This window comes from Elephas maximus, chromosome 24, assembly GCF_024166365.1.
Source record: "Elephas maximus indicus isolate mEleMax1 chromosome 24, mEleMax1 primary haplotype, whole genome shotgun sequence".
Taxonomy (NCBI): Eukaryota; Metazoa; Chordata; class Mammalia; order Proboscidea; family Elephantidae; genus Elephas; species Elephas maximus.
In genome coordinates this window covers 22,235,485-22,243,517 of record NC_064842.1, presented here as the reverse complement: position 1 = coordinate 22,243,517, position 8,033 = coordinate 22,235,485, and the positions used below count along the sequence as shown (strand labels likewise).

General features: G+C 45.1%; 1 pseudogene; it reads left to right on the top strand.

The window, feature by feature from the left end:
- The first annotated feature begins 1,101 nt into the window (after nucleotides 1–1,101).
- Nucleotides 1,102–7,421, top strand: LOC126066885 (microtubule-associated proteins 1A/1B light chain 3C-like; annotated as a pseudogene).
- The last annotated feature ends 612 nt before the right edge of the window (nucleotides 7,422–8,033 follow it).

The window sequence follows — 8,033 nt, the reverse complement described above, 5'->3', positions numbered from 1 at the left end:
CAACCTCTAGGCAGTAGAGTCAGTGAAGATTTTACGAATGACCAGTTTCTCTTCCTACCTCCATTCTTAGTTCTGAAGGTCCAGTGAGTTGTTATGGTGTATGAGTAAGTAGGAAAGGGTAGGGGTGGGTATGAACAAGAATTAGTAGCTAGAATATAGTTCCAGCCTGAGAATGTTGTTAGGTGCCGTCGAATTGGCTCCAACTCATAGCAACCCTACAGGACAGAGAAGAACTGCTCCAAAGGATTTCCAAGGAGCAGCTCATGGTGGATTTGAACTGCTGACCTCTTAGTTAGGAGCGGAGTTCTTAACCACTATGCCACCAGGGCTCCAGCCTGAGAATTTGAAAAAACAAACAAACAAACCCATTGCTGTTGAGTTGATAATAGCTTATGGCATAATAATAATAAAAACCCAAACCCACTGCCGTAGAGTAGATTCACAGCATAATATCCAATCCCAATTAACTGTGTCTACTTTCATTGTATGGAGTCCTGGTGGCACAGTGCCTAATAGCTCAGCTGGTAACCAAAATATCAGAAAGTCAAATCTGCCATCCGCTCCTTGGAAAACCTAGGGGCAGTTCTACCCTGTCCCCTAGGGTTGCTGTGAGTCAGAATTGACTCAACAACAAGGGGTTTGGCTTGGTTTTGGTTTATCCTCATTATGTATTACACTTGGAATTTTACTTTTATTTGTGTGCTTCTTTTATTATTGTCTATCTCCCCAGTAAGCAGTAAACTCCTTGAAGACAAAAAGACAGGTTACCACCTGCAACCATTTTCCAAAGTGTTTTTCAGACTCACATTAAGTTTATTTTTTTCCTTCTTATTTTCCTGTGTCTACGGGATTGGCACTAGCCCTGGAATGCCTCCACGTCAGAACATCTTTTTTCATTCTCATATGTGATGGTTAAAGTTATGTGTTAACTTGGCAAGGCCATGATTCTCAGTGGTTTGGCAGATATTATGCAATCATCTTCCATTTTGTAATCTGATGTGAGCAGCCAATCATTTGAAAGGGGAGTTTCTTTGGGGGTGGGGCCTGCATCCAGTACATATGGGTGCTCTAGCAAAGCTTACTTTCTCTTGATCTTGTATTTGATCTTGTATTCACCTTGTCATCCTCTGACCTCAGGTTCTTCGGATGTGATCCGGCAGCCTGCCACCTAGCCTGCAGACTTTGGGTTCGTCAGCCCCTGCTACCACGAGAGTCAGAAGAGGCCTCCAGCCTGCCACTGACCATGAATTTGGGACTTACCAGCCTCCACAATTGTGTGAGTCATTTCCTTGAAATAAATCTCTCTCTATATATTTATATATACATTTCACTGATTTTGCTCCTCTAAAGAACCCAGCATAAGACACAATGGATAAGACAAAGAAACCTGCGAAGTTGACTCAGGAAGGGAGAGCCAAGGCTGATGGCAGTGGAGTGTGGGAGCTGTGAGGCAGGGCCCTTAGTCTTTTACCCTGGCCCCACAAAAGTGCTGGAGGAGGCCTATCCACCTTCACACTGAGATGCCATAATTCTATTTCTAAAAAACTATCTGAGATGGCATTTGGGGAGTAAGGGAGAAATAGTCTTCACATTTCGAGGGACTAGAGGGTACATTCCCTATTTTTATCTGAACTTTGAAGATGCACACAACCATAGGAGTGAGGAGACTGCTGGAAGGATGACTCAGAACATGGTTTCTCTAAGACCATAAGGTTCCCCACCCCAAGCTTTTTATTTAAAGTTCAGGAATGGAACACATTATGTTACAATGAAATGAGCATGGGTTTCAGTGCTGCATAGACATGGGTTCAAATCCCACCAGCTGTGGGGTGGACATCATTTTATTTTGTTTCTCTGAGCTTTAGTCCTCTTTTTCAGAAGAAAAAACTGAGAAAATACATGTAGTAATTAGCACAGTGTCAAACACACTTGATAAATGTTTCCTCCCTTTCTGATGAAGAATAATAATGATGATGATGATGATGGTAGAGAGAATGGCAATGTTGATAAGCTAGGTCTGTTGTCTAGCCCACCCTTAGGCTTTCATGCAAGCTTGAAAGCCAAAAACTATCTTCTTCATAGACTGCCTAGAACCTCTCTCATCCCAGATTCTTCTTCAACAAAATGGTGAAAACAGTGACTTACACTTCCCATTGAGCAGTATAAGCTAAGTGTTGTTCTCAGTTTTATTTTATTTTTTTACATGTACTAACTTATTTGATGCTTACAGTCCCCTGAGGTAGATATATTATTCTCTTTACTTTATACTTGAGGTCACTGAGGCAGAGAGAGAGATGTATCAATTGACCCAAGATCACACAGCTATTAGGTGACAAGAGCAGAGTTCAAACCCAAGTGGTCTAACTTCAGAGCCTACACTCTTTTTTTGTGTGGAATTTCAAAGCACAAAACCAATAAAAAACATAGTAGTTGCTTAGAAAATAACAATCATTGCAGCAGAGGAAAATTAGTGTTCCCTAATGATAAAAAAAAATAGAGGTCTCTATTTCTTACCGTGAAAAAAGCCGTGTATTTCAAGGTAGGGTCAATCCATCTTGGAAGTCCTTCATTTCTCTACTTTCAAAATGTCCTCACGTAAGGCTGTTTCTATCCAGAGCTCTTCAGGTCAGGCCTAGAAGACCATGTTAGAGTGAGGACCAATGTAGTACATTATAAGCCTTTACTTATTAAAAAAAAAAAAAAAGTTGCTGTTCTCAGGAAGCAGCTAGCTCAATTGGCATAACGTAGTTTATAAAGAAAATGTTCTACATTCTACTTTGATGTGCATTGTCTGGGGTCTTAAAAGTTTGTGAGCAGCCATCTAAGATACTCCACTGGTCTCACCCTGTCTGGAGCAAAAAAGAATGAAGTAAACCAAAGACACGAGGAAAAGATTAGTCCAAAGGACTAATGGATCACAAGTACCACCAGCCTAAGTCCAGCACAACTAGATGGTACCCAGCTACCACCACTGATTCACCTGTCAGGGCTCACAATAGAGGGCCCCACAAAGAGCTGCAGAAAAATGTAGAACAAAATTCTAACTCACACACACATAAAAAAAGACCAGACTTACTGCTCTGGTAGAGACTAGAGAAACCCTGAGAGTATGACTACTGGACATCCTTATAGCTCAGTAATGAAATCACTCCTGAGGTTTGCACTTCAGCCAAAGATTAGATAGGCCCATAAAACAAAATGAGACCAAATGGGCATGCCAGCCCAAGGGCAAGGACAAGAAGGCAGGAGGGGACAGGAAAGCTGGTAATGGAGAACCCAAGGTCAAGAAGGGGAGAGTGCTGACATGTCGTGGGGTCGGCAAGCAATGTCACATAACAATATGTGTATTGACTGTTTAATGAGAAACTAGTTTGCTCTGTAGACCATCTAAAGTACAAAAAAAAAGTTGCCATTGAGTTGGCTCTGACTCATGGCAACCCCATGTGTGTCAGAGTAAACATGTGCTCCACAGGATTTTCAATGGCTGACTTTTTGGAAATAGATCACTAAGCCTTTCTTCTAAAAAAAAAAAAGGCACCTCTAAATCAAAAAAACTAAACATGTTGCTGTCAAATTGATTCCAAATCATAGTAACCCTACAGGACAGAGTGGAGCTCCCTTGTAGGGTTTCCAAGGAGTGGCTGGTGGATTCAAAGTACCAAACTTTTGGTTAGCAGCCTGATCTCTTAACCACTGTGCCAACCAGGTCTCCTCACACCTTATCAACCATTCGTATCAGGGGTCATCATGAGTCAGTGTTGACTCGATGGCAACAGGTCCACTTCTTCAGCAAAGACACATTCTTAACTGGCAGGGACCAAAGTGGCTTCCTCTGACTAACAAGCAGGTGGCTATTTCATTTCCCCCTCAGACCTGACCGCCCTCCTGCCCGGGAGAGACGTGGGGGGAAGAGGGACCGGAGAGGCCTGATGTCACCAGCCCTACATAAGGGCCTCCTTCAGCTCCTGCAGGCAGTTTGGAAGCAGCTGGAGGAAGGAGTTAGATTCCAGTTACAGGCTTTTTGGCTTTTGAAATCAGACACAGACACAGCTGCTGAGTAAAATGCAGCCTCCACAGAAAAGCCCAAGCCTCAGACCTTTCAAGCAGAGGAAGAGCTTAGGTAAGACTCCTGGGGCACCTTCCTGGGTTCTGGCCCCTGAGAGGGGAGGAGAGACACAGGCCTCTCCTACAGACTTAGCTATTCATTTGCACTTAAATTTTCACAGCAACCAGAAGAGAAGAAGTGGCTGGAATCCGGGCAAAGTTCCCAAGCAAGATCCCGGTAAGACTCCAGTGTATTTATTCTGCTCAGGGCCTGCAGACCTGTTCTCTGGAAAAACAAAGCCCGCCCCACAGCCTCCTCTCTGCCCCAAGATCCTAAGGTGCAGAGCAGCCTGAGCCACATTCCCAGGTGCTTGTTCCAGAAGAGACTCACACTGACCCTCTTGGCAGGTGATAGTGGAGCGCTGCCCTCGTGAGAAGCTCCTGCCCCTGCTGGACAAAACCAAGTTCCTGGTCCCTCAGGAGCTGACCATGACCCAGTTCCTCAGCCTGCTTCGGTAGGTGGGAAAGTACGGGGTGGGGGGGGGAGGGCGGAGGAGGGGGGAGGTTGTTGAGTGTGGCCAGTCTTTTTCGGGGGTCTTCTGCAGTCTGGGAGAAGGAGGAGGAGAAGAGTTTATCATACCGTTTTCTTTCGATTGTGCCTTAGAAAAGGGTATGCTCATGATTAACCTACTTGAAACAGGCAGGGAGTATCTTGCAAACACCTCTCAAGAGACTAAGGGCCTCCAGTGCTGACATAACCGCTGTCTTCTCTTTTTTTTCCCACATTTTACTGGAACTATATTTTAATTTCTACCTTCAAATTTTTCAAATAATTTTTTCAAGGAGCCTTGTTTCTGAAACTAGTCCAAAGAGCCCTCTGTTTTCAGGTATTTTAAAAGCCCAGTGACACCATTTTGGCCCTAAGTAGGTTTTCCCTTGAGGCCAGAGAGGGAGTTTTCAGTAGGACAATGTTCTATGCCGCTGCTGATCCACGGAGAGAGGAGACAGGCCTGCTTTACGCACACAGCTTCAACCTTAGTAAAACGAGAGCCTGGAAGAAGAAGAACAGAAATGAAGGTGCCCTTTCTGTACAGGTGGGGTTGCTCCTCCAAAGTTGTTGGCAATAACCCACCTTCAGCGCCACACTTTCCCACGCAAAACAGACTTTTTGCTCATCACAGGGGACAGTGCAATGGTTGGGACTCCACCTTTGGACTATTCAGTGCTAGTTAACCAGGTTTTGAAGCCATTTCCCTTCCCCCCATCACATACATTTAGCCTCTTCAGCACCTCAGAGCCAGCGCTGGGAGTGGACCAGTTGTGGCTCTTAAACAAGACAGAACAAGACTGGTGGGCTCTCGTTTAGATGGAAGGCATGTGTCTTTGTTTCCCCGGGCTGCTGTAACACAAATACCACAAGTAGGTGGCTTTCAAAACAGAAATTTATTTTCTCACCTTTCTAGAGGCTAAAAGTCCAAATCAGGGGCTCAGGTGAATCAGTTCCTTTCTTGTTGGTAGCCCCAGGCGTTCCTTGGTTCTTGGTGGTTCTTACATGGCATCTGTCTTCCCCTGTGTGGGCCTGCCTCCGTGTCTATGCTGTTCTTTATGTCACTCAGATGTGAATAGGTTTAGAACATACCAGACACTGCTATGGCTTTGTTAAGGTAACAAAGAAAACCCTATTTCCAAACAGGATTACATATGCAGGTATAGGGGTTAGGATTGCAACACATGGTGGGGGGACACAATCCATAACAGATGGTTAATGAGAAGTTTGGAGTCCCTGAGTATGCAAGTTCTTAATGTGCTCGGCTGTTAGTGTAATGGTTGGGGGTTCAAGTCCACCCAGAGATGCCTCACGAGAAAAGCCTGGTGATCTACTTTTGACAAATCAGCATTGAAAACCCTATGGAGCACCGTTCTACTCTGACATACATGGGGTCACACATGTCAGAGTTGACTGGATTGCAACTGGTCGTTTGTTTTTTTTTTTAGAGACCACAGGCACGGACAGGGGCAGCAGGCAGTCTGCCTGTGCTCTCTAGAGCAATGTTTCACAAAGGGAGGTCTGTCTGCTTCACAATCATACAGATTTCTGGACTCCTTCTGAGATCTAGTAAATCAAAATCTATGGGAATGGATCATGGTGGTGGGGTTGCCTAACAAGGCAAATGAAAGTAATGTCACTGAGTTGTACATGTAAAAATGGTTGAAATAGCAAATGTTTTGTTATATATTTTACCACACACATGAAAAAGTCACTTGTGTGGAGGATCCTATTTTCAACAATTCTAATTGTTGAAATTCTAAAGTTTAAGAGCCGCAACACTCAGGGGTGTGTGTGGGGGAGGACATCTTGGGTAGATATGGTTACATTATCTACACACTGAGGTAAATCTATAGGTTGGGGGCCCACGCCCTGCCAGACTAACTTCTGTCCTTTCTGCCACCTCCCCCCAAACCCAGGAGCCGCATGGTACTGAGGGCCACTGAAGCCTTTTACCTGCTGGTGAACAATAAAAGCCTGGCCAGCATGAGCATGACCATGGCGGAGGTCTACAGGGACTACAAGGACGAGGACGGCTTCGTGTACGTGACCTACGCCTCCCAGGAGATGTTCGGCTGTTGGGGGTCGGAGCCCCCAGGGATGGGAGCAGCCTCGGGGACGGAGCCTACAGCCCTCTCTAGCTCATGTCACCGTGAACTTGTCTTCTAACTGACTGCTCAGACTCAGACGCTGGCAGAAGGGAGGGTTTCCTCCCCTGTGTACTTGGGAGGGGCCCAGGGCCTAGAGATGCCCTGGGGCGATTGGCACCTCCAATGACAATGAGTACCTGGTCCTTCCTGTTCGCTTCTTTGGGTGCCATGCTCTTGTGTTTTCTCTCTAAGAAATATTTGGGATGTCCTCAGAAGTTTTGTTAGTAGCAACTCTTTCTGAATAAGAAATGGTTAACATATGTGATGATTTTGTCAGATGAGCTGGAGTCACATTTTAAGTGCACCTTCTTGGAAACCCTGGTGGCATAGTGGTTAGTGGTACGGCTGCTAACCATAAGGGTCAGCAGTTCGAATCCACCAGGCGCTCCTTGGAAACTCTATGGGGCAGTTCTACTCTGTCCTATAGGGTCACTAGGAGTCAGAATCGACTCAACAGCGCTGGGTTTGGTTTTTTTTGTTTTCTGTGATGAAGGCGGGCAGGGCCTTGGGAGCTCATTTCACCCCTTGCGTGTGGACAGAAGTCACTTCTATGACTTGGTCGGTAGAGACCCTTTGGCTTGTGGACAGGTCTTGGCGCAACCAAGTGAAGCCTGTGCAAACCACACTAAGCTATCTGGGAGCCACCATTATCTGGGTCATTAAAGAGACCATTGTTATATTTTCACAGCATTCACTCTTCTTGGTTATTTTCCCTTTTATTCCTTTTTGTCTGTCTGTGCCCCACAAATGGTTAAGTGCTGGACTACTAGCCAAAAAGTTGGCAGCTTGAACCCACCCAGAGGTGCCTCAGGCCTGGCCATCTGCTTCTGATCACAGCCTTGAAATCCCCATGGAGCAGTTCTATTCTTCACTCATGGGGTTGCCATGAGTAGAGATCGACTCAAAGGCAACCAAGAACAACAATATGCCTCACATATCTATGCCAAAATTGTAACTTCTCAATTTCAAATAATTTAATGATTAGTCTAGAATTTTTAAAATAATAGCTAAAACGGGGTTAATAATCTCTAGCCACCTCACAGAGTCAGTACGACAGTCACATAAGATACTGCAAGTAAAAGTTCTTTACCTGACAGTGGACAAAGCGCCACCTTGAAGAAACATCTAGGAGAGCTGTGAGCAGAGAGATTAAATTATGTTCTTCCAGCTCTAAAAGTCTGAGAATCTATCTTTCTACATGCACATTTCCTGTCTCTGCCCATTATTTGGAAACCCTGGTGGCATAGTGGTTAAGAGCTACGGCTGCTAAACAAAAGGTCAGCAGTTCCAGT